This window comes from Oncorhynchus nerka, linkage group LG12 (assembly GCF_034236695.1).
Source record: "Oncorhynchus nerka isolate Pitt River linkage group LG12, Oner_Uvic_2.0, whole genome shotgun sequence".
In the NCBI taxonomy this organism is placed as follows: domain Eukaryota; kingdom Metazoa; phylum Chordata; class Actinopteri; order Salmoniformes; family Salmonidae; genus Oncorhynchus; species Oncorhynchus nerka.
Genome location: NC_088407.1, coordinates 55,774,896 through 55,801,976, shown reverse-complemented (window position 1 = coordinate 55,801,976; position 27,081 = coordinate 55,774,896). Strand labels below are relative to the sequence as shown.

General features: G+C 45.2%; 1 protein-coding gene across 2 annotated transcripts in view; it reads left to right on the top strand.

Moving 5' to 3' along the window:
* The first annotated feature begins 9,581 nt into the window (after window positions 1-9,581).
* LOC115138389 (rho guanine nucleotide exchange factor TIAM2-like) overlaps window positions 9,582-27,081 on the top strand; it is a 116,368-nt gene continuing 98,868 nt past the window's right edge. For both annotated transcript variants that reach the window (XM_029675201.2, XM_029675200.2), the window contains exon 1: window positions 9,582-9,835. The gene's annotated coding sequence lies outside the window, so the exon portion shown is untranslated. The remainder of the gene's footprint in view (window positions 9,836-27,081) is intronic.

Here is a 27,081-nt window from a genome sequence, read left to right as displayed (position 1 = left end):
TAACATCTATGGGAACTAACACACTAACAGTTATTCTGGTAGTGTGGTGGAAAACGGCAGCCCTGATCATGGGATTCAGTTTGTGTCCCTCAGGAATCACTGGCATTCACAGATGGCCTACTAATAAAACACAGCGATTTGAAGGTCATCTCAAACGTGGGGAACTAAGATGTTTTATTGTCTGAAGTATAACCAACACAGCCGAAGGTGTTAATGAAATAGGCCTACTGGTTCCCAAGCCCTCCTTTACCATGTGATTAAGGGAGGAGGGAGAGGGTGTCTGTAAATAAGAACGCAGCGTGGGAATGTATGAATGTGGCTATACTGGCTATACTGTTCCATGCTATGTCAAGCCTCAGACAGTCCTTGATTACCATCCCTACAGTATATTAGAGCCTGTTTCTGCCCAGAGCCATAGACCGCTCATTTTACTGGAATCCTATGAAGCTCCAGTGCCAACCAGCCAGGGTGTCTGGTCTGTGCCAAGTGGGTACATGCCACACACAACCCCCACATAGGCCCAGAGGGGCATAGCAGAGGCCGACCTCTGCCAGGCTGGAGTACTCAGCGGGGGAGACTGGCACCAGAATGAAAAGGAGTGGAGCAGGAACCGAACTCATTCCTTCCCTAGCTGGCAGTGGTACCCAGTTGGAGGTGATTATCTGTTGGGTTAGATTAAGGCAGAGAAGTTCCCTGTTGTGAGGAACTTCATTAGTCTTTGGAACACACAGACTGCAGTAGGTTGTTTTGCAAATAGTTTTTTAAAACTTTTGCATGAGGAGGAATCACCGTATCTCCTCTTCACAATCTCTTCATAATTCCATCTCTGTTCCAGAGATCTACAAATACTATTTCTTCCTTATTTCGCTGTACTAATGAGCATATGACGTCTACGGTACAGGAGTATGAGGACCTTGGATTGAGAACCCAGTTTTTGCGATTTGTAGTGTAGAAGACAGTGTAGGTGCACTAGTTGTCCATCAGGGGTCAGTGTGGGGCTACTGCAGTCACATCTACCGGTATGTGGCCTTTTTGTTCTTCAGTCGTGACTTGTGTGTGACAGACAGACAGTGTTGGAAATCTGCAATGCTCACCTCTTATACAGATTGTACCGGTTTAATAGGGAGAATCTAGATTCCTTGCCGCCCAAAATATATTTACTGAAATCAGCCTGCATATCTGTAGCTGCCTCAGTGCATGAGAGAGAGAGAGAGTCCACTGAGGGCCGTCTGTGGAATCTCCATCTGAGCTCAGAGGCTGGCAGAGTAATTATTCCCTCTTATGGGACTCAGTTTAACTGCTGTCTCCAGGAGGACTTGGATAGGGTCTGTTATCACACACAGCAGGCTGGCTAGGGCCCCACCTCACGGCCCTCAGAGCCGTCCGCACCTCACCTTACTCCGAGTTAAAGACCAGTCAAAGATTCACCTACCGCAATATATATCTGGGATGGCAAATTAACAGACAAAGGAGGAAGGTCTTTGAGTCAAGATTCATGTTCTTTACCGTCTCATCTAATTAGTATGGGTATAGTATCTAGTTACCGAGGAGAACAGTCATTTAAATGAAGAGGGCTCGAATCGTACATTCAGAAGTACACAGTGAATAAGTTGAGCAGCAGTTTGATATTGCTCTGAGTGTCAGCTACTCTTGGAAAATGAAAGTTCAATTAAAAATATAAAAAAAGCTCTGAGCAGAAGCATGCAGAGAGCTCACAATCTCAGGGAAGCGCTCTGTTTGCAGATCAGTCTCGTAGGATGTTTGCAGAATGGGGGGGGTTGTTAGCAGACGTGACCATGTAAACTCCTGCTTTCACAGCCTGAATACAATATTTCAGTCACCACAATTTGAACCCCTACTACTACTACTACTACTACTACTACTACAGACACGTGTGCACATTCACTGTTAGGGACAGCCTTCTATCCGTTTCTGTGCATGGATTGCGGAAATATCAGTGAACCCATATCTCAGCTATTTGCATACGACCTTGTCCTCTGTATGCCAGACAGATACAGAGAGGTGACATTGTCAGGGAAGGTTGGCTTCTCCAATACCAGTTAGGCTGTCCGTCTTATTAAACCACCTCTCGGCGATCCTGTCCTTTGTCTGAAACAGACAGGCAGGTCTTAGGGAGAGGCTGGGGTTAGTTCATTGTTCATCACCCCTCCTGAGAGTTCAGCAGGTTCAGGGTGGAAGAGCAGAGGACTCTGAGAAAGGAGCAGGGAGGTGACCGCAGTCAAGGAGACGACATTTAACAAGCTAAGCACTCCCAATCTTTGAGTCCTCCCCCCTCTCTCTCTCTCTCTCGATCATATCTCTCTGCAGGCACAGGGGTAGGGAGTTTATTAAACGTGCTCCGAGAGCGAGGGAATGAGTGAAAGACGGGAGCGAGGGATGGAGAGAGGTGGGAAGATGCTGAGTAAGCAAGCAAGTGCTCAACAGCACAGTACAGGAGCCATGAAAATTGGGAATTTCTAAACCTCAAATGTTGCAGGGCAAGATTGACAGAGGGATTGGCGAGCCACAGGACATTTGTGTCAGTCCTGCACCTACACAGTCTAACACACACACACACATATCCAACAAAGGACCTCAGAACACCAAGAGTCTGTCAAGGAACTGTCTGTAAAAAGTGATTGTTATACTCCCTGACTAACAGTGCCTCAGGACATGCCACCTGGTTCAGCAGCCTCTGAGAATAACACTTCATTGTTTCCATTAGGGAATGGCTGTGTGAGCCCCGTCAGAGGTTGTCCCTTTCCCTCACTGCGTTCACATAAAACACACAACTGGTGATTAGCCCTGGAGGAGTGCCTTTTTGCTGTTTTGTTTATAAGGGGGCGGAGCAGATTGCCTCGTGGGAATGGGACTTCACTCAGCATAAACGCACACTCTTTAAAAACGTCAACATCAACGACCTCTTGAGTCGTTTTGATTCATAAACACATTGAGGTTACGGATGCAAAATCAAATTATTTCTACTCAATTCCAGGTTCTAAGTTGAAAGTCATTATCTTTGCATGTTGTGCAATTGGTTCAAACAGGAAAATACTTTTTTTGCTCCAAAAAGGATGGAGCCCACAGCTAACTCTGACAGACTCTAACTAGTCTGATTTGGGAACCCTGAATGTCAGTGTGTAGACGTCTTCAGGAGAAAAGCCTTGTGATCCAATCAATTAAAGCCATATCTCAATCTCGGCGCTCGCATGAAGCAGGAAATCAAATGTCGTGCTCACGAGTTAACCCCATGTGGAGTGCTTCAACCCACCTCCCCCCTCCTGTGGCGTGCTCCAATCTGCTGTGTGTGGCTTGTCAATATTGCCCATGAGGGTTCCTCTACCCCACTGATGGGGATGAAACATTAATGATTATGTTTCATAATGGCCAGCGGGCATCTGGGGTCCCCTGGGAACCCTTTCCCCCTCCATATTTAATCTGATTGAGCTTCCTTCTCCCTCCTTCACACTGATTTAGTATCCATTTCCAATGAGCTCTGAGACTGGGAGTGCTAGAAAGGGCCGTCGTCCGTTAACGAGGCCTCAGAAATGTATCCACTAAATAGAGGACCTTCCCTGGTTCCATCCTCTCTGAGGACTGGGGCTGACATCTCTGAAGGGCTGAGGAATCAACAGCCTCTGTGACGGTCAGGGTCCGTGGCTGGTATTGTGACAGGAAGGAACAGGGCCTGATCTGGAGCAGATGCCATTAACGTAAGCCAGAGACCGTCAAGCCAGAGAAGAAAGTCTATGTCCTAGAGAGTATGGAGGATTGAAGAACATGTATTTTCACACTGCCGCATTCTCCCCTCCTCTCAGCCTTACTCCATCCCCAGGGGCATTTTCTCCCATCATGCACTATGTATGTGGAAAACTATGCATGTTCCACCCCGGCAAATGAGATGACAGATGAGTAATGGGATGGCATATTAGAGTAGCGCTGATGCTGCATAGTGTCTCCTCTCCCCTCCTCAACAGGTCGATTTATGACCAGACGCTCCTTGTCCCAGTCAGGTGGCCTGACAAGCCAGGGACTTACTCTGCGTGGGCTGCCTAGTGTATCGATCAGGACGAGGAGGGAGGCGGTAGTGGAGAGGGGTGGGGGTTAGCTTATGCATGAATAAACAGGTTTCTGCCCGGGCGTCTGTCTGCCTGCTGAACCCCTCCTTTACACCCCCACCCCATTCCCTGGCTGGTGAAAATTAGAAACATGAACCTGGCACACGCCGTCCGAGAGCTCGCTTCCAATAAGAGTAACTGTGAGGGGGGCAGAGAGGAGAGCGGGTCAGGCCTGGCTGGGAGGGAAGAGTAGACATTTGTCAAGCTGCTAGGGCCAATGCTACTGGAAGGGAAAGCTCTGTGCCAGATGAGGGAAAGGGATGCAATAGGTTACTGCAGTGGCCATAAAATACACAGGTTGTCCTGCTATCTCTTCTACATGCATGCACAGAAGCATACACACATGTGCAAACTCAACACGCACTCCCAGATAACCACACACACACCGGGTTGGAGTGAGTATGGTAGCCGCAGTGGTAGCCGCAGACCCTCGCTGCTATTATTGGCTGTCGGTCAGAGGATAGGAGAGTGGTCGCGTCCTTTGCCCTTCTCAAGGAGACTTTAGCGCCAGACACACACACTCTTATCATCTGACTGAGTCAGACAGCCCAACGTAGCCCAGCGCAGCAGCTCCACCACTGGGAAGATTAGCAGATTTCACAGCCTGAATGAAAACATTTCAGAGCCTCGTGTAGCACATTCATTATCTATTAATAGCATAATAAATAGGTAAGAATTGGTATGAAGACATAGTTGTATTAGGTTTAAACACCTTTTACAATAAGCCTGCAATTATCTAAATTGTTGTTTTCTGTACCGGATGCAGCTGAACCTGTTGGTGTTTAAGTTTTTTTGGACTGTAAACACAGTTGCCATGGACACCCCCGCAATGCCTATTAACATGCAGGCTAGAGACAGGCTAGCCCGTGTCAGATCGTTTTAGCGACATGCTGGTGCCATATTAACAACTAGCTCCTCCTGGTCAGTCAGTCATTTCCTTTCATTTCATGTCTGTGAGGTGATCGGTCTCCGTGACAGACAGGCATGTGAAGGTTGTCATTACTCACTGTTTTCCATCGCCTCTGATTCTGAATTCAGGATTTGGTTCATTCTTCATTAGTGAAAGGGAAATGAACGGCCACAGCGCATGACTTTAATAACGTAACTTAGCAGGCCTCTGCTCTACTCATTTTGTATGGGTGTGAAAGTAGTGCTTGGCAGGAACTCTGGGGTAATGGGGGTGCGGAGTGTTACCTTGCAACAACAAAACATACTGTCATAAAACGGAAGTCAGAATTCTATCAATACAGCACTTTACATCGGGCCATTTCTTTTGTTTAGTCACTCATAACTATCCAGTTGAAGAGCTCTATTTACGTCATACATATTTTCCTTTTGTGCAAATCACTATCTTGGCTGTTTTTCATTTTCAAACCTAATAGCCTTTTTAAGGTAGTTAAGTTTAGGTTCTTGCTGGTCTTACAGCGTTAGAGTAGGGCATAATTGTGCCAATGCCTGATATGTTAAATCATATTAAGCTCCTAAGTGGTTCATGGAATTTAGCTCATTGGAATCAGGCTTGTCCAATTCTGACATAACGTAACCTCAGTTCCCAATCACTGTTTATTTGCGCTATATTTCTTGTTGACTATAAGCTATGAACATTGTACTAACTCAATATTGGCTATGTGTCTATAGAGACACTGTATAAGTGTACCATACCTGTTGCACTAGCCCCTTATGGACTCCAGTGAACTAATAAATGATTGGGTTTATACAATGAGTCATGGAACTAGAAGTAGGTTAACATGATAAGCTAGTCATTTCAACTCTCAAGCTATAACTGACACATCTAAGGCACCAGCTATTTAAAAGGCTTCAAATGATTTAGCTTTCATTGAAGTAACATTCTCTGGGCTCTGCAGTCTCTTTCTGAATCACAAATGGCCCTTATTTCAAGACGGAAGACTTTCTCATGCGAAATGTTATATTTGGATGTCTACATGCCTCTGTGAAGCTACAGTGTTAATGTTGACTTATATATTAGCTGAGGGGGAATCAGAAAGGCCACTACTGTACATGGTCTTCAGGACATTTTTAGATTACCGAGTGATGTCATGGCCACACATCATGCTGACCACCAAACGTTATATTTTATTTTCCCATTTTTGGACATGTCTGACCTGCTACTGTGTGCCACTGCCAGACTGTGATGGTCTAACGGCAAGACCAACAGCATTTTTCCGACGGGCAATTTCCAAGAGCGTCAGTGGCAAAGTCATGTACTATAGGTTTGCCGCAATATTGCACTGAAACAGCAGGGGACCTCTACTACAAATGTTCCCTCTACGGACGATATCATGTGCTTCATAATGTAGTGGGGCTTTGAGATCTCGACACAAGCCGCAAGGGTTACATTACAACTTGAGCTTCTCATGAATAACTCAAACCTCCCACACACCTTCCATTGACACAAATGCATGACTTGCGGGGTGAGGGTATCGCTAGTCAGATCACGGGCTCCAAGCCTGTAGTGTGCCTCAGGTCAATAGGTTACCTCATTCCCATCAAACCTAAAAAAAAAATAAATTTTTAAAAAAAAAATATCACTACTGTATCTGCATCAGTAACGTGACTTGTGGTTTTGTGTCACTAGGGGAGCAGTCACAATCATTCACTCTCTCTCTCGTTCTGTCTCCTGTGTTTTAGTTTTTGTTCCCACAACATGAGCACAGGGTATCCGTATCAGGAACACGTCCTCTCCCCCCCATCTCTCTCAGTAGTGACACGGCGATGACTACAGTACAGTTATATCACCCGTGAGGCCCATCAGGTCTCGGGGTTTCCTGTTCACACTCATCCTGCTTATTGCGTATTTTTGTAGTTTTAAATGTGTATCTCGATGTGTATTGTGTACACAGGGCTTACCTGGAAAAGAGGCCCTCGGTCTCAGTGTTGACTCCCAGTTAAAATAAAGGTTAAGTCCATACAGTTTAATATGTCAGCCCTTGACAGCATCCAAACACAATGAGGGATGTCACTTACAAGGACATCTACCACAGATACTGTCCTAACCCTTTTAACTGTCCTGTACTTGGATGTCACTGTCGACGAGTTGCTCTGATGCACTTCTCTATTTGTCACCATTGATTCCTTGTTAGCTGGCACATTAGGAGACTGTATGCTCTATTACTGGGACTGCATTTAAGACCTGTCTTGGTCAATTACATGTAAAAGGCATTTCAAAGGGGTCGGTTTTTACACCGCACCCCTGGGTGCGTTCACAGACTTTGTATTGTTGTAATCTATGCAGAGATTCCTAGCTATGTCATTTGTAGTATACCGCAGATGCACAGAGGTTGTATATAGAAGGGGATTTTTATACAGAATGCTCCGTTTAGAAACGGGACCCAGGCAACCAGTTGTTTTTGGGTGTGGTAAGTGACTTATGTGTCTGATTACAGTCATACAGTAGACTCACTCACACCAGACCTGGGTTCACATACTATTTCTGGTATTTCAATTAATTTAATGCATTTCAAAAACAAGTATTCAGATAAACTATATTTGAAAAAAATAGTTGTTGAATGTAAATACTTGGAAAGTATTGGAAAGAAAATACTAAAATATATGGACTCAAATACACTCCCTTGCATTTAACCCAGGTATTTGAAATACGTATTTGGAAAATACTTTTAAATGTGTATTTGGAAAATACTTCCAAATACAATTTGGTTGACAAATTGTTTTTTACAACAACAAAAAACATGAAAAAGACTCATAAGTACTTGTTTTGGGCTGTGTATTAAAAAATACTCAAATACACAGAAAAGGGCATTTAAATAACAAATACTCAAATGCACATTTTATCCAACAAAGACTGCACCAGACAAAGCCCACTCGTTTTTCCCAGCTACCCTATTATATACACCACATGATAAATTACAATGGCAATTACAGACAGTGAACAGCCAAACTACGGTCTAGTAGTGGGTAATAATGACTGGATCACACTGTACAATAGCCACTGGCGAGAAGGAAGGGTGAGAAAATCACTTAGCAGGGGGCTGCTCCCCCCTGACGACCCTATTACAGCAGCCAGAATTGGAGATTAAACTAATGCCGGAAATGAATGGTGGGACTGGATGTCCTGTACCGGAGTCGTTCTCAAGTCTCAGCCTCAATTCAAACAGGGAAGGTTGATAGCTGGGCAGGGTAGACAGAGGTGTGTGCCTGTGCGTGTAGGGTGAGTGCTAACTGTCTAGCTGGCCTGGACTGGGACATGCCCAGGCTAAACCTTGTCCAGACCAGGACAGTGTTACTGTCTGGGGACAGAAAAAGGGCCTGATAGGAGACAGGATGTCCGTCAGTGCCTATTAGAGGTAATGAGATGCAGGGTGACTGTGAGCAGCCAGGAGCTCTCCTGAAAGCTGCCAGACGACAGCAGACAAAGGCTCTGCATGTCACTGTCCAGAATGGAACGGATTACAGGACACTACACATATGGGGATCTGTGTCACATCAATTGCTGCATATATGTTTAACTTATTATAACATCCATTACCTGTCATATATACATCAACATTTCTAGGACTGTATTAAAGAAAATTGGTCCTATTTGAGCCAAATGATATAGTGAGTGTATTACTCCGAATAACAGAACTACATTTTTTTTTATTGTATGTAATTCAGATATAACCTTTTAGCAATTTATCACGTTAACATATTGTAATCCTTTTGGATTTCTTTGACGGGCATAATCATATCAAATGAATAACATTATCTAGTTAGTTTATTAGCCAGAGGGCATTTTGTATAGTGATGTAAATCCCCCCTGGCAGCTGTGTGCAGAATGATGATGGTCCTACATTAAAGGGCAGAGCTATACAGTATCTGCCAGAACAATAGACCAGCCACAGATAAACATCTCCATTCAGCCCTCAATAGCTGCTGTAAATATGATGTGCAGATTACAGTACTTGTGGCTGCGAGGGGGGAGGCAGACCATAGATGTGTGTGTTTGGTGGCAGTCATGTGGCTCACAGCAGAACATGAAACAAGGCCAGATCATGTTTATGAGCATGGGATACCAGCAATACCTGTCCCTCTGGTAGTGTTATCTGACAAGCGTTTACTACCATGCTCTGCTGCTGTAGGCCCACCATGCAGTTTACCTGAGTCACAGCCACATAACATGCCTTATCTATCTTCCTTGTCGTGAACAAAACCTGTCTGTTTCCTTTTGGTGTGCTTATCTGTTGATCACGCAAATGATTCGTGACAGACAAGACACGGCTGTAAAAAAGGATATTGAAAATATGTTCTGTCTGCTGGATTCTGATTAGGGTCTATAGACCGCTGTAAAGTAGCCTTTATTACTACGACAAGTACTTTCAGTTTAAAAATAAATAAATAAATCAAAAGAGACCATGAATAAAAGTGGAGATGCATGCGTTTCCATGTAATTGTACATTTACTCCATGACTTCGCTTGGTAGTCGAGTCAAGTCTGGTGTCCGTCAGCTAGAGGCGTGGTGAAGTCCCTCCACATCTGGGAGGAGGAGTCCACTATCTCGGCGTTGGCAGTGACTCGTAACCTAGAGAACACTGCTTTGGAAAGCATGGGACCACGGTGGGTGAGACCCGGAGACAGCGCTGGTGTTATCAGACAAATGACATACACCACTAAGTGTAGCCATTGTTTATGAGTTTACGCAAAATACGGAACACTATTCAACGGGAGTTAAGAACAGTCTTCTCTGACAATATTGTAAACCGGTAAGTTGATCAACGAACTTATTTTACTATTGTAAAAGAAGGCGACTTCTTTCATTTAGGCAAGCGTGCGCGTCTCCACATCGTCCACAGTAAACACACGATAGGCTAATATTTCGTTGAATTGCGTTTCTTTGAGTTTCATTATTAATAAATGAATTTTAGAAAATAATTCTGTGAACTTTTATGGAAACCAAAGTACTGTCATTGTAATTGTGCCCATTATAGCTGTTGCAGCAGTACCCAAACAATAAAGCGTTATACTTACTTGTGCATTAGCTACCAGCTGTAGACTAGCTGCTCACCAAGTTAACCTGAAAGGGACTATTTTAAACGTAATGTGGTGGTGATCTCTCTCACAAGATTGCGTAGAAGTGTGTGCAAGTGTCCTTCCTCATTGTACTTTCCTCTTGACCCCTTTGGTCGCTCTCATTGAACTAAACGTTGAATCACTGGTGATGTGTCTCTATATTTGCTTTCTTCCCATTCATCATTTGGCTTGTGTGGTTTAGAATGCATAATTTGAGTCACTTAAGTGTCTATACCAAATTATTCCTAGATGGATATGTCTTTTTTTAAATCCTATGACAAACTTCAATGTGTTTTAAATTATTTATTTTTAATTATAGCAGTGGTGGCAAAGTTAGCCGGGGACATAGTTAATCAAATCGCATTTTATTGGTAACATACACATATTTAGCAGATGTTATTGGTAACATACACATATTTAGCAGATGTTATTGGTAACATACACATATTTAGCAGATGTTATTGGTAACATACACATATTTAGCAGATGTTATTGGTAACATACACATATTTAGCAGATGTTATTGGTAACATACACATATTTAGCAGATGTTATTGGTAACATACACATATTTAGCAGATGTTATTGGTAACATACACATGTTTAGCAGATGTTATTGGTAACATACACATATTTAGCAGATGTTATTGCGGCTGTAGCGAAACACACTAACTGCATTGAAATAATGGCAGTCTCTGACCAAACATTTTAGAGGCCATCATCCTGGCCGAAGAGACATTTTAGAGTTTTAAAGCTAATTTCCTGCAAATTTGTTGTTGTTGCTATGGACAGAGATACTCTTTTAGAGTTTTAAAGCTAGTTTTATACATTTTGTCATGGGGCTGATATTAAAATTGCAGTTTTAAAGTTAATTTCCTGCAATTCTACACATTTTGACATGGGGCTGAGAGAGAATTTGCTACAGTGCCTTTGGAAAGTATTCAGACCCATTGACATTTTGTTAGGTTACAGCCTTATTCTGAAATGTATGACTTTTTTCCCCTTCATCAATCTCCACAATACCCCATGACAAATGACAAAGCAAAAACAGGTTTAGAAATGTCTGCAAATTTATAAAAAAATAAAGTAAATATCACATTTGCATAATTATTCAGACCCTTTACTCAGTACTTTGTTGAAGCACCTTTGGCAGCGATTACAGCCTCGTCTTCTTGGGTATGACGCTACAAGCTTGGCACACCTGTATTTGGGGTGTTTCTTCCATTCTTCTCTGTAGATCCTCTCAGGCTCTGTCAAGTTGGATGGGGAGTGTTGCTGCACAGCAATTTTCAGGTCTCTCCAGAGATGTTCGATCCAGAGAAGTTCAACTCAGGACTCTGACTGGGCAACTCAAGTACATTTGAGACTTGTCCTGAAGTTACTACTACGGTGTCTTGGCTGTGTGCTTAGGGTCGTTGTCCTGGAGCAGGTTTTCATCAAGGATCTCTCTACTTTGCTCCGTTCATCTTTCCCTTGATCCTGACTAGTCTCCCAGTCCCTGCCGCTGAAAAATATCCCCACAGCATGATGCTGCCACCACCATGCTTCACTGTAAGGATGGTGCCAGGTTTCCTCCAGATGTGACACTTCGCATTCAGGCCAAAGAGCTCAATCTTGGTTTCAACAGAACAGAGAATCTTTAGGTGCCATTTGGCAAACTGCAAGCGGCCTGTCATGTGCCTTTTACCGAGGAGTATCTTCCGCCTGGCCACTCAACCATAAAAGCCTGATTGGTGGAGTGCTGCAGAGATGGTTGTCCTTCTGGAGGGTTCTCTCATCTCCACAGAGGAACTCTAGAGCTCTGTCAGTGACCATCGGGTTCTTGGTCACCTCCCTGACGGCCCGTCTCCCGATTACATTTACATTTAAGTCATTTAGCAGACGCTCTTATCCAGAGCGACTTACAAATTGGTGCATTCACCTTATGACATCCAGTGGAACAGTAGTGCATCTAAATCTTTTAAGGGGGGGGGGGGGGGTGAGAGGGATTACTTTATCCTATCCTAGGTATTCCTTAAAGAGGTGGGGTTTCAGGTGTCTCCGGAAGGTGGTGATTGACTCCGCTGTCCTGGCGTCGTGAGGGAGTTTGTTCCACCATTGGGGGGCCAGAGCAGCGAACAGTTTTGACTGGGCTGAGCGGGAACTGTACTTCCTCAGTGGTAGGGAGGCGAGCAGGCCAGAGGTGGATGAACGCAGTGCCCTTGTTTGGGTGTAGGGCCTGATCAGAGCCTGGAGGTACTGAGGTACTCAGTTTGGCCGTGTGGGCCAGCTCTAGGAAGAGTCTTGGTGGTTCCAAACTTCTTCTATCTAAGAATGGAGGCCACTGTGTTCTTGGGGACCTTCAATGCTGCAAAAATGATTTGCTACCCTTCCCAAGATCTGTGCCTCTACAAAATCCTGTCTCGGAGCTCTACGGATAATTCCTTCGACCTCATGGCTTGGTTTTTACTCTGACATGCACTGTCAACAGTGGGACCTTTATATAGACAGGTGGGCTTCTTTCCAAATCATGTCCAATAAATTGAATTTACCACAGGTGGACTCCAATGGAGTTGTAGAAACACTTGAAGGAAGACCAATGGAAACAGGATGCTCCGGAGCTCAATTTCAAGTCTCATAGCAAAGGGTCTGAATACCTAATGTAAATAAGATATTTAATTCTAATAACGTGTTTTCGCTTTGTCATTATGGGGTATTGTGTGTAGATTGCTGAGGAAATGTTCTTATTTAATGCATTTTAGAATAAGGCTGTAACGTAACAAAATGTGGAAAAGGTCACAGGGTCTGAATACTTTCTGAAGATGCTGTAATTTCCTGCAATTCTACACATTATGCTGTGTTCTTATGCTGTGTTCTTATGTGACTCTAACATTATAACACAATCCTGCTGCTGCTAAGTGGATGCTTTGCTGTAGGCCTTCATAATGATCAAATGCCACCTGAGGAGCCCATAGTCAGTTCTATCTACATTAAAAAAACACACACTCACTGCATTGAAATAATTAGGCTCTGTGCAATGGCGTTCTCAGTGCTTGCCTTGGGCAGGAGCTCACAAAAGTTTGGACACCTACTCAGTCCAGGTTTTTTCTTTATTTTTTGCTATTTTCTTCGTTGTGGAATAATTGTGAAGACATACAACTATGAAATAACACATGGAATCATGTAGTAACCAAACAAAGTGTTTAACAAATTAAATTATATTTGAGTTTCTTCAAAGTAGACGCCCGTTGCCTTGATGACAGCTTTGCACTCTCTTGGCATTCTTTCAACCAGCTTCATGAGTTACTCAGCAGTCAGCTGGAATGCATTTCAAATAACAGGTGTTGCTTGTTAAATGTTAATTTGTGGAATTTCTTTTCTTAATGCGTTTTGAGCTAATCGGTTGTGTTGTGACAATGTAGGGGTGGTATACAGAATATAGCCCTATTTTGTAAAAGACCAAGTCCATATTATGACAAGAACAGCTAAAATAACTACTGTTAGTGCTGATACTTCAATTTTTCTAAGGCTTGAGTTCCTGCACCTCTTAATAGCTCAGAAGTTATGTGGTGTTCCTGCACCTCACTAAAAACGGTACCGCCACCCACAATGAGTTCCTGCACCTCTTAAAGGATATTAGCTCAGAAGTTATGTGGTGTTCCTGCACCTCACTAAAAACGGTACCGCCACCCACAATGAGTTCCTGCACCTCCTAAAGGATATTAGCTCAGAAGTTATGTGGTGTTCCTGCACCTCACTAAAAATGGTACCGCCACCCACAATGAGTTCCTGCACCTCTTAAAGGATATTAGCTCAGAAGTTATGTGGTGTTCCTGCACCTCACTAAAAACTGCACCTCTTAAAGGATACCGCCACCCACAATGAGTTCCTGCACCTCTTAAAGGATATTAGCTCAGAAGTTATGTGGTGTTTCTGCACCTCACTAAAAACGGTACCGCCACCCACAATGAGTTCCTGCACCTCTTAAAGGATATTAGCTCAGAAGTTATGTGGTGTTCCTGCACCTCACTAAAAACGGTACCGCCACCCACAATGAGTTCCTGCACCTCTTACAGGATATTAGCTCAGAAGTTATGTGGTGTTCCTGCACCTCACTAAAAACAGTACCGCCACTGTCACGAATATTACCGAAGGTGACTCCCCTTCTTGTTCGGGTGGCGCCCGGCGGTCGTCGTCACCGGTCTACTAGCTATCACCGATCCGTTGTTCTGTGTTCCTTTGGTTTTGTCTGATTGGTATCACCTGTTTCTTGTTTGGTTGTTAGGGTGGGGTTATATAAGTTTGTTCAGCCCGCTTCTGTTTCGTGCGGGCTTGTTCGTCTGTTTTGTGTTAGAGTGATTTTGTTTGCATTTTCGGGTTTCGCGCTGTCCGTTATTATTTCTGATCATTTGTTTTCCTACTTTTGTTCATGTTATTTTTCCTGGACATTAAAGCGTGTTTTTCCCACATCCTTTTGCTCTGCGCCTGACTCCACACCTCTTCACTCATTAATCGTAACAGCCACCCACAATGAGTACCGGCACCGATTTAAATCCAAGTCAAGCACTGGGCATTCAGCTATGCATAACAAACCCCCAATAGATCAGTGCAAATGCATCAACCTGTGACTATGAAAGGCCTGGGGATGTTCAACACGTAGCTGACATTATTCTGAGAGGGTGTTTATTGTTTCCGTTTTTGTTTCGCTGATTTATGTGGCCAGAAATGAGCCCAGCGTGACCGTAAACTTCAGTGGGCCTGCCTGCTCCCTTCCTCGTGAGTTGTTTGGGTTGATTTTAAGGCGTCAGCATGCTTCAGTTCGGCTGGTGACTAGCCGGACTCGGCTAGGGGAATCGAACAAGTGTGCTCGTATACACTCTTTTAAAAGACTTACGCTTGGAAAAACAAGAAAAAAGCGGTAATAGTAATTTTGCAGAGGAGGTCTTAGTCGTGCAAGTTTACATATATCTAAGATGTCTGGTGCAGTAGTTCTCAATGAATGACAACAAAGACTTTAATTATTAATCCCTACGTTTGACCAATCACAGACGAAGGTGCGAAGACTTCAGCTACCGACGTCGGCTTGGCTTTTTGTGTGTGCCTGGACAGCCGAAGAAACCCTTACCGAAGTCCAAAACGACACAAAATATCCTCATAATATTTGCACAAACTCTCCCAAACCGTTTCGGCTGGGAAGCCTGCGGACACCTTTACCCTCTGTCTTTGATGTTGGGGAACTGGGATGGTGGCTGTCGCCCTGTCGAGGTGCTCCGGGGCCACAGAGAGGCAACAAACCGTTTCGGCTGGGAAGCCTGCGGACACCTTTACCCTCTGTCTTTGATGTTGGGGAACTGGGATGGTGGCTGTCGCCCTGTCGAGGTGCTCCGGGGCCACAGAGAGGCAACAAAAGGGCCCCTGGAACCCTGTAGTGCAGGGCTGGCGAGAGCAAACACACCCAGGGAGCAGAAAGCAGGGACTGGAGGATGGGCTAGGCATGCCTTTTGGCGCAGTGGGCTCTCTGTCATGGCAACCCAGCATCCTGGTGTCCGTTTGACTGTCACACACCCTCAGTGCTACATGCTGCTGCCTAGAGAAGGGGTTTCATTAAACCACAGCCTAATGTTTTACTGGGAGACTCTGCTTATTACTGGTGTTTGTCTGTCTGAAGTCTCCTGTGGAGTTATGAGTCCTTGTGGCGCATTCCATACAGGATTTTACCTCAGTGTTTTACCCAAAAGGCTCAGACGTTTCTTTTTCCCTCTACGTGGGCTGGCACCCGTGTCTCAGTGAGCCATGGCTCCTGCAGATCTGCTTTCTCTTGGGGCCCAAGCCAAGCCACTGGTACGTTGTGATTATGCAGATGTTGTTTCTGCTCTTCCACTGCTCGTCCACATTGTCAGCCCTATCAATGGAAACACAATTGCAAGAAAAAAAATTGTGCCCGAACAGCTGCAAAACCCCTTGCCGAAGTCCAAAACGAACAAAAACGTCACAAAATGTTGTCATAATGTATGCACAAGCTGTTTTTCCAAATAGTTTCGGCTGGGAAGCACGCGGACGCCGTAACACTGGTGTTAGTTGAGAAGCAGCATTGGTACTGTTTGCCACGGTAGAGAACTCACCTAGCTGGCACTGAACATTTGCTCATTGAGTTTGCACCCTCACTCACACAAAGATGCATTTAAGATCAACTACAGAAGGGACCTCAATGCTTATTTAGAAGTTGTGAAGCTTGCGTTAATGTCTGTCCAAGGAACATCGTCCAGAAATGGAGTGCAGTTCACTGTTATCCAAAAATGTTTCTTGATTGTATACTTGAAGGGGTTTATATTTCAGCAGGCAACTCTACTCTACTCCCCTTCCTGACGTTCTTTACACAGCACATGCTCATTCACATAATTGTTGTTATTGTCATGAGGGGCCAACTCTTTCAGAGGGCTTTAACACCACCGTGGGGTTAGAGACAAAACCACAAAGACCCAGGCATGCGGATCATCTTTTTCTACAGCAGAGAAATGTGTGACCACAAGGAACATTGCATTCTATTTGTACTGCCCAAATAGGGTCTGCAGTCAGAATTGATATGGACAGAGTTCCTTGATTTTCTTTATGGAAACATACCAAACCATATGATTGTGTTATTTTCGCGCTCTTGATGTGACCTTTCAAGAATGGGATGTGTTCCCCTCGCATCTGCCCCTACCATTTGCTGTCTTTTGTTTACCAGTGACAAAGTAAAGGTGGATTTACATGAGTAAAATATGTCTAGTGAGATCTATCTCTCTTCAACATCAGTTATACTTTTCTGTTTATTTTATTATTATTATATTATTTTATTTTTTTACCCCCTTTTCTCCCCAATTTCGTGGTATCCAATTGTTTTAGTAGCTACTATCTTGTCTCATCGCTACAACTCCCGTACGGGCTCGGGAGAGACGAAGGTCGAAAGCCATGCATCCTCCGAAACACAACCCAACCAAGCCGCACTGCTTCCTAAAACAGTGCGCATCCAACCCGGAAGCCAGCCTCACCAATGTGTCGGAGGAAACACCGTGCACCTGCCCACCTTGGTTAGCGTGGACTGCGCCTGGCCCGCCACAGGAGTCGCTTGGCCAAACTCTCCCTAACCCGGACGACGCTAGGCCAATTGTGCGTCACCCCACAGACTTCCCGGTTGCGGCCGGCTGCGACAGAGCCTGGGTGGGAACCCCGAGTCTCTGGTGGCACAGCTGGCGATGCAGTGCCCTAGACCTATGCGCCACCCGGGAGGCACTCCCCTTTGCCTTGACTGTGGTGTGAAAGCCACATTCCTGCTTCATGTGTGTGCAGTTATTAGCATATCATAAATACACTATATACGAAGGTATGTGGACACCTCTTCAAATTACTATTTCAGCCACACTTGCTGCTGACCGGTGTATAAAATCGAGCACACAGCCATGCAATCTGCATAGACAAACATTGGCGGTAGAATGGCTAAAGAGCTCCGTGACTTTCAATGTGACACCGTCATAGGATGCCACCTTTCCAACAAGTCAGTTAGTCAACTTTTGGCCCTGCTACACCAGCCTCAGTCAAATGTAAGTGCTGTTATTGTGAAGTGGAAACACCTAGGAGCAACAACGGCTCAGCCGCGAAGTGGTAAGCCACACAAGCTCACAGAACAGGAGTGATGAAGCGTGTAGCATGTAAAAATCATCTGTTCTCGGTTGGAACACTCACTATTGACTTCCAAAGGCCTCTGGAAGCAACGTCAGCACAAGAACTGTTTGTCGGGAGCTCCATGAAATGGGTTTCCATGGCCGAGCAGCCGCACACAAGCCTAAGATGCGCAATGCCAAGCGATGGCTGGAGGGGTGTAAAGCTCGCCGCCATTGGACTCTGGAGTAGTGGAAACACGGTCTCTTGAGTGATTCATCACTTTTCACCATCTGGCATTCTGACGGATGAATCTGTGTTTGGCGGCTGCCAGGAGAACGCTGCCTGCCCCTATGCATAGTGCCAACTGTAAAGTGTAAACTCCATATTAATGCCCATGATTTTGGAATGAGATGTTTGATGAGCAGGTGTCCACATTCTTTTGGCCATGTAGTGTTTCTTAGTATATAGACAAACACAAGAATAGCAATTCAAATTATACAGGAGCTTCTCATCTAAACCATACTGCACATATTGCACACATGATTAATGCAACGATTCACGAATGTGTGGATATTTCCCAGAGTAGTGTGCGAGACATCTCTTAAAGGCACATATGGTCTCGAGGCATCTGCAACTCATCGCTCAAGTTAATTCACTTAATCAGTGTTGACACATTATGGAACAATAAGATAATTAAAACAAGCATTTTACTCAAGTTATTTCCTAATACATAGTGTGCTCATGTTTGTATAATCTGTTAGACTGAACCTATTTAGCCAAAGGGAAAGGAGCTATGGACTTCCAACAGTTAGTGTTTTAGGTCCATGTCAAGCTAGACATCTTGATGCATGGTTGTTCTCCTCCCCATAAGCCATTTGGAAGGCTGTGTGCTGCGACTGCCCATCGTTAATTCTGAAGTGCAACTCTCAGAGAAGCACAAATGTTTCATGTCTTCCCTCTGCACATTTCTCTCCATATAAGGGTGTTTGGCTGGGACTTATCAGGCGTTGGTCATATCTGTGCTTATTGTCACGTTCCACACGGCCTTTTACTGTCTGTAGGTAGAGGCACTGTTAGGGGAACCACAGGAGCTCCCTCTCTCCCCTCTCTCTCTGCTGTACATCCTGACTCTGACACAATGGAAAACAACCCTGTTTTTCTGCTCCACTATTGTTGATGGTCTATTCAAGGCCATTTCAAATGTTACACGATTGGACCACTGCACTGACTTACTTGAGCTGCTTGGCTACCATGAAAAAGCATAATGGCATGTGTATTGCTGTTTTTTGCCCCTGTGGCTGGACTTATATTTGGCCTTTGAGGCAATGGGAGAAGAGTGATGTGCATGTAGTTTGGGCAGCTGTGTGTGGAGTAGAGCTATTAAAAGCAGGTGAGTTCAGGCTGGTGTCAACAGTGTCCTGGCAGGGACTTCACCACCGGCCTGGCTACCATACTGACAGGCAAATGACTGGCACGACCACCACTTCCTGTCCCGTTGGCTCCCTCCCATCGCGAAAAGGACACAGGACACCAAACCATAGTTTGTCATTGGCTCACTCATAGGGGCGGATGTCCGGACCCAGATTTAAGCCGACTTCTGGCCTGAAAAGCCCTTTCAAATCAAGTCTCTCTTGTAAGATTTCGATCTTCAATTTAAGATTTAAACGTGCTTTTCACTCGAGGGTTAGGCTTAATATCCGTCTGTGAAACGGCCCAGTTGTTTCCTAAAATCACTTCTGCGAAAGGCCTTGCGCGCCAGATGCCCTGGGACTAGGGATCTATTCATTTCATTTTGTTCATTGGTCAGACCGTTGAGACATGACTACAATGACAGATTTCCCCAAGTATGTCTGTAGCAATCTGTCCCAGTATCTGATCCATTACTACACAAGCTTATTGTTGGTTAGCGGGACTGGTGTCCAGCTGAATAGTCCATGGCTTATTCATGTCCAGGTTGACACCCCTAAATGGCTACAGATTGAAGCCTTTGAGGAGATTTTAATGTGTTCGTTCAAATTGAAGTGGGCTTCTTGCGTGGGGAAACGAAGATCGAATGAAGTAGAGGGTTTTAAGCGACGTGCCAAGTGAGCTCGCAAGGTTAAGCCTCATGGTGCAGAAGATGGACGGTTCCCGAGTCTTGTCACGGAGTGGAGATGTCCGTGTCGGGTCCTAAGCTCATCGAAGCTCAGGATTACTTCAATACCTGCCTGTCCTCTATCCTGCAGCAGGACTCTTTACATTTACAGAGGATCACAAATGCTCATCTATGTGCCCTCACATCCATTACCTGTCATAATGTGGTAGATCACCTGAAACCTCAATCCCAAGCCAAGGCTATAGACTTCAGCTATGGAGTGGCAGCCAACATGACAGCAGTGTGTGTGAGAGAAGGTGTACTTTTTGGTAAAGGCCCTACCTCCGCAACGGGACTTCAGGTTGCTGCACAAGCTGCAGTTCTGGCTGAGCTGCTGTATTGTCAGCTCCACATGGTATCAGTGATGTAGGGTTATTGTACTGAGGGCCACAGGTAACAGCCAGGGGTGTAATACAGATAATGAGCAGCACAGACACTAAGTATTGCTATGTATTGTTCTATGTAATGGATGCGGATGATGCAGTCTCTTCCTACCTGCTCATCAGTGAGGCTCTGATGACCGATCTCCACCGACTCACCCTGTCTTATCTCCACCATCAGGGCTTAAGAGCAGCCGACACCTCTAGTAACAAAACAGACCACAGTAAACTGTCACGTGTAAAGGCTACTGATGTGGGTTGATGATAAACACTTGATTTTCTTTTGTCACCTACCACGCAGAACAGCCTGCGCGAGTCTCCGGCTCAAGGGTTCTGGCTTTTATTTTGAGAAATGAAGAGCTGTGGAGACTGGCTGAGAGCTTGGCTGCAGCAGCACTTGTGTGGAATGTGAGATGCATTTTCAGCCTCATTAACTCACTCTCTCACATTAGCAGCTTAGTTTGATGCAGGAGTGAGAGCTCCTTCCACCCCCAGTCTCAGACTTTGTCATTCAGTCATTTGGCATCAGACCAATGTAAACAGCGAAGGCCTTGATTGCTCTCGGTCATCAGCAACCCTGAAATCCAAACACTGAATTAGCTCAATTAGAATTGAATGAAGAAGCAAAATGTATCAAAGTCATGTTTCCTGGAGAGATACTGTCTTTATGCCTGGTTTGGCCTGAAGCTCAGCCGCTGTAGGGGAGCCTGTTTGGCATCGGAGGAGCTTCAGGTACAATGATTGCGTAGATGGCTGGTTTAGATTTGCTTTGGCTTACAAACGCAACGTCCTGTTAGAAATGTCGAGAGGCATTCATGGGAAACGGGAGCTGTTAATGTGTGGGTGTGTCTGTGTGGGTGTGTCTGTCTGTGCTCTCCAGATGTCACGAGACTCGCCCCATCCTCTGTTTCTCAACGCAGTCCAACCAGGCCAGAACACCCCAGCATGCACTGTCTGTGCCAAGGCCCAAGGCTGGCCTTTTCTAGAATCGTTACATAAGACGGTTTGACTCTATATCACTGTTTCCTGGCTAGCAGGACATAGCGGGTTGGCTCATGGTCTCTATACATCCCATACCAGCCTGATCGACCCACCCTGCTCGACCCTCGGCTGGGTTTATTTTCTCAGCAGTTACAGGTGCGAAGGGGGAACATTTAGTTAGTTCCTCTCCAGGAATGAATGAGTCCGTACCAGCTGAGCTGAGACAGGACAAGGTGGTCTGGAGGAGTGGAGACGGATGTTTTGTTTCTCCTCTGGATTACGTTCGTAGTGCTACTGTGTGACACAGAATATGTTTCAGTCTGCACTCTGCAATGCACACAGTTCACCTGCTCATAGTGTTCCACTTCATTTCAGCCACCGCAGGAATTGTTCTCATGTAATTGATGGCTCTTGTATCTCAAGTGATTTGTGTTCCAGATCAACAGAGATGGGAAGGGTGCTACCTTTAAACAGAATCAACGGGGTGAATCTCGTCGTCGTCGGTCTCGTCACCCCCTTCTGTTGGTGTCCAGCAGTGGAGGGTCATGCAGACCCTGGGTGTTAGGCCTACCTTGATTGTGACTGACCCAGCCGTTGGTGCAATATTAATGAATCTCATACCCTCAAATGATGTTATCGCGGACAGCCAAGGGCTTCCATTTTCTAAAATGACATATTTTAACATTTGAGTTGTCTAGCCAGAGAGGGTTCACTGCCGGGTCACTATTTAAGAAGGTTCTGCTTTGTGCCCTTTTCATTTAGATATGAGGCCTGTGATGATCACTGAACCGTCCTTCCCATAACAGTAAAGATGAACAACCATCGTTGAGTAGACATTAACAGTACATAACAGGTGTGTGTGTGTGTGTGTGTGTGGTGTATAGTAGCACAGTGCAGTATATGACGGGCTATTCCTGTCTGTCGACATTCAGCTGTCATTTGAGACGGTGGCTCCTAATCTGTAGCCACTCAATCCGAAAGTTGTTAAAGGTATGAGAGAAAAGAAAGAGACCGCCTCCTTTATGGACTGTCCTCCACTCCTCGGTCCAGCCACTGTCCCTTTAAGAGCAGAATGCTCACCTCTCTCTGAGAAGCTCCTTTATGGACTGTCCTACACTCCTCAGTCCAGCCATTGTCCCTTTAAGAGCAGAATGCTCACCTCTCTCTGAGAAGCTCCTTTATGGACTGTCCTACACTCCTCAGTCCAGCCACTGTCCCTTTAAGAGCAGAATGCTCGCCTCTCTCTGAGAAGCTCCTTTATGGACTGTCCTCCACTCCTCAGTCCAGCCACTGTCCCTTTAAGAGCAGAATGCTCGCATCTCTCTGAGAAGCTCCTTTATGGACTGTCCTCCACTCCTCAGTCCAGCCACTGTCCCTTTAAGAGCAGAATGCTCGCCTCTCTCTGAGAAGCTCCTTTATGGACTGTCCTCCACTCCTCGGTCCAGCCACTGCCCCTTTAAGAGCAGAATACTCACCTCTCTCTGAGAAGCTCCTTTATGGACTGTCCTCCACTCCTCAGTCCAGCCACTGTCCCTTTAAGAGCAGAATGCTCGCCTCTCTCTGAGAAGCTCCTTTATGGACTGTCCTCCACTCCTCAGTCCAGCCACTGTCCCTTTAAGAGCAGAATGCTCGCCTCTCTCTGAGAAGCTTGCAGTTAGTTGGAAGTGTCCATGCATTTGTGATGTAATACCCCTCTCTCTGCCCAGGCCTGACACTCTGCTGCCCTTTAGGATTAGTGGCTGCGGGTCATCTCTCACAGTCCCTCGTGGTTTGGTCCACACTCAACAGGCCCTTTGTTGGCAGCTCCAGATGGGCCGGCCTGGACGGGGGGGGGGGAATGTGCGAGGGCACAGTGCCTTCAGTTTAGCCTGGCTCTCTTGGGGAAAGGAAGGATTGAGTCACAGGCGAATTATTTTTTTTTTTGGCATATCCTGTGTGCAGTTAAGCAACTGCTGGCCATTGGAGAAGTGTGTGACCATGTGTGTTTTTTCTTCTGGTGAGAGAAACCCTCTCTTCAGAAGTGGTAGAGATGAGTGTGTGGGGCGGTAGCAGTAGCACATGTTGTGTTATGTGGCACTGCGTCTAACTGCACTCCACCCAACTGAATAATAGGAACTGTGTGTAAAACCCTATGGCCTACCATGGGCATCCCCTATGTCGACGGAACGGCTGTCATCTAGCCGTATGGCTGTGGTCTCCTCAATCCTGCGTTTCTCAATGGAAACTCCATTGCCAACTATGCTTTAAAAACGTCCTTCATTCTGTGTGTTTCTGAGTTCTTCCATTTTGTGATCTTGTGTGTGTTTCGTTACCTCAGAACATGTCTTTTACCAATAAAGATTACTCAATTGCAGTGCCGTCCCAGATGTGTTTGTGAATGAACAGCAGACGGTTGGCTAGAGATGCGGGACGAAATTGATACAGTTACGTATCGGGACATTATTTTTGATGACATATCATTTTGACAATATCAGAGTATTATTTTAACTCTAGTTGGCTGTACCTGCCTTCATAGCTTGTTCTCATCTTTTTAAATAGGGAGCCAATTTTGTTTTCGGCGATTTTATTTCCATGACTGGTCTAAGCTCTTTCTTGTCCCTCTGCAGCAGACATATGGTGAACAATATATTTTGCAACATCCAATCGCAATAAAATCACAGTATCGAATCACGGTACATATAGAATCGTGAATTGCGATGCATATATTATCGGCACCAAAGTATAGTGATAGTATCGTATCGTGAGGTCCCTGGCAATTCCCAGCCCTAATGTTTACTAGTTAAGTGCTCATCTCATCCTCACATTGTAATGCGTGTGACTCAACTGCTGGCTGTGTAAAATCATTTATTCACAGTTGGATGAGATCAGTGATTAATGGAACACACCCTATCAGGCGACTCATAAGCCTGATGTCAGCTGGAACTGTCTGGGAGAGGAGACATGGATGTCTGACAGTACTAGGTGTGGCAAGTCTTCATTTAAGTGAATATAGCCTAATATGTTTTGTCATTGGCTTGTTTCTGTCAATCTTAGCTTGGGCTTCAGTAGTCTCTGTAATGCGGAGTTAGCAGACAGATTTTTATTTGTACAGATTTGCCCGTTTTATCTGATATCCAATGTTTATTACTGGCAAGCACAGAATCTTATTATGATGGAATGATTCCATGAGGTATTATTTTTGTCCCTCTAAGTCATTCTGTAGCCGATAGTCTGACTCCTGAGGGCTAATTTAGGCTGGCTGTGTGTTTTTAGTAGAAGCAGGCGGGCTGGGCAGGACACTGGAGGAAAAGCAGCAGGCTCTGTGGTTAGCTGCTCGCGTGGAGAGGTCAGCCTCGCTGGAAACTTGTGGTTCTTTTTCATACTAACAATGATATTTTACAGTAAATAGTTTCATATCCATGTCCATTTACTGATAATAACAGTGTAGTGAAAAGCCAGGAACTAGGGTTTCCTTAGCTGTAGCCTCGGTACAAAGCAAACATTATAGATTCCTGGAATGTTCTCTCTGGTTTGTCTGTTCTACTGCCTTCATTCTCCCGCTCTCTCCATCACCTTCATTATTACCTTCATTATTACCTTCATCTATTGGAGGTTTAATGTGAGAGAGTGCTGTTAATGCAGAACCTCCTGGTCTAAGATAGTCGGAGAAGCCATTTTAATGCACTCAGAGTATGTATTATACACCAGGTGGCTATTTTTATAAATGTTTTATTTTATTTAACTAGACAAGTCAGTTAAGAACAAATTCTTATTTACGATGATGGCCTACCCCGGCCAAACCCGGACGGCGCCGGGCCAATTGTGCGCCGCTCTATGGGACCCCCGATCACGGCCGTTTGTGATACAGCCCGGGATCGAACCAGGGTCTGTAGTGACGCCTCTAGCACTGCGATGCAGTGCCACTTGGGAGCTATATCTGACATGGCGTGAGAAAGTCCATGAGAGTTATTCTTCATCTGTTGGGGGATGGTTTAATGCCAGGCCTACCTGTTTCTGCTAATTATGCTATCCTGTAGTCCCACAGGCTTCTCACGGCTAACCCCCGTCCCTGCCAAGTGTCTGGGCTTTTAGATCTGCTACAACTGTGCTTACATATTTATAACACAGTCACACACCACCTTTCTATGCTACACTTCCACAGTAGGAGCTCGCTCACTCAACATGCCTTGCATCAGACAACCACACACATTCATCAACATAGAGAAACTTATAAATGCAGGCAGTCTGTACTTTAGATATTGTAGGCATACCACAGTGTGTGTCTGACTGTCTATTAGAGCTTGCAGAGTTGGACTGTACTGCTGTCCTGGCTGATGTTTGGCCGTGTGTATGCTTTCCAGTGATGTCAAATTCCCTTGTTTCCTGCATCTTCCTGTCATTATTCAACACCCTCTCAGGAGTCGATGAGTCCGAGGCTGGATGACAGAACACGCTATAGGCTAGTATAGGGTTAGATAACCTGGAGCTAGAGAGAGAGAGGGTCTGTCTCTTTCTTTCTCTCTGGTTAGTGACAGACCAGTTGCTCTCTCGATCTGCCCACCTGTGAGGAGCCAAACAGAAAGTGTTCTGTATCCCCCCCACGCCAGATTAAGGAATGAAGGCGCAGAATAAAGACCCCCCTTGTCCTCTTATGAAGGATCAGCTTGACCCCTCTGACCTCCAGGGCTGAAGCATCTGCCTGACCATTAGCAGCGTGCTCTACATGCCACAGACAGGCCAGACTGCCAGAGCATCTGCCAGAGCACAGTAATACGACATCCGATTAGTTCATTTCTATAAATTAGTATATTTGACTTGCCTTATGATTTTAGCTGTCCTCTAAATGTTCCCTAAGCTCCGCTGTGTCATAGTATTCAACCTCGTGGTGATATTAGCGTGTGTTTCCTCATCAGAGGCCTTGCATGGCTGCCTAACGAGTGTGGGTCTCTGACATTCTTTGGGCTCTTCATGGCTGGGTTAATAATGGGCTTGGCATCGGCTTTAATTCAATCACGTCAGTAAAAGGCTGCACATGTGGCACAGCTGCTAGTGCTTACCCCCTAGCCGAAGTGCCAGTCTGGTTCTGCGTCCGCTACGTCAGCTGCATTGTTGCCCTTTTTTGAAGTGATAGGTTCTGTTGAGAGTATGAAAGACTTGTGTTTGACTGTGGTTTAAATCTAATCAGCCGACACTTGCCTTGTCCCAGACTCAGAGAAACTGGTGTCAGTGTTTTTTAGTGTCAGTGTTTGCTTGCCTGTGTTTGTCCTTTTCAGCCTCTAAGTCGATTCCATTGCTGGTTTGCCGTATAGCAGTTGTTTTGGGTTATAGGTTGAGGGGGTCTATATATTTTAATAAATACACATATGTCGACATTGGAAGTGATAATTATTCAACAGTGAATCATTTTAGCCCTGCTCTTTGGATTGGTTTTATGACATTTCTGCCAAATGAAACACAGAGGAGACTAAATGTGTTTCAAATTGAATAGAAGAGGCCTGAGGAAAAGTGCACACGCGGACACACACACAGCGAAAGTAAATAACATTGCATGAGTACCAGTGTGTATAGCTTGTAGGCTGACCCTGACACAGTTCTTGTAAGTAATCTGTTTTGCTGGTTGGACGTGGAGCATCTGCTGTATAGCTCTAAGGTGGTCAAGCTGTTCTGCTCGTGGGGCTGAGCTGAGCACTCCTCTGTGGGATGGTCCAGCGTGGCCTCCTTTTCTCAGACTGTTACCAACCAGCCTTCTGTATATCAATACAACCAGGGGCTCCCACAACCTGGATGGAATAGCCACTCACAGCTGTGCGTTTATGACCAGGTGGAATGAGGTAAAGTCCAATCC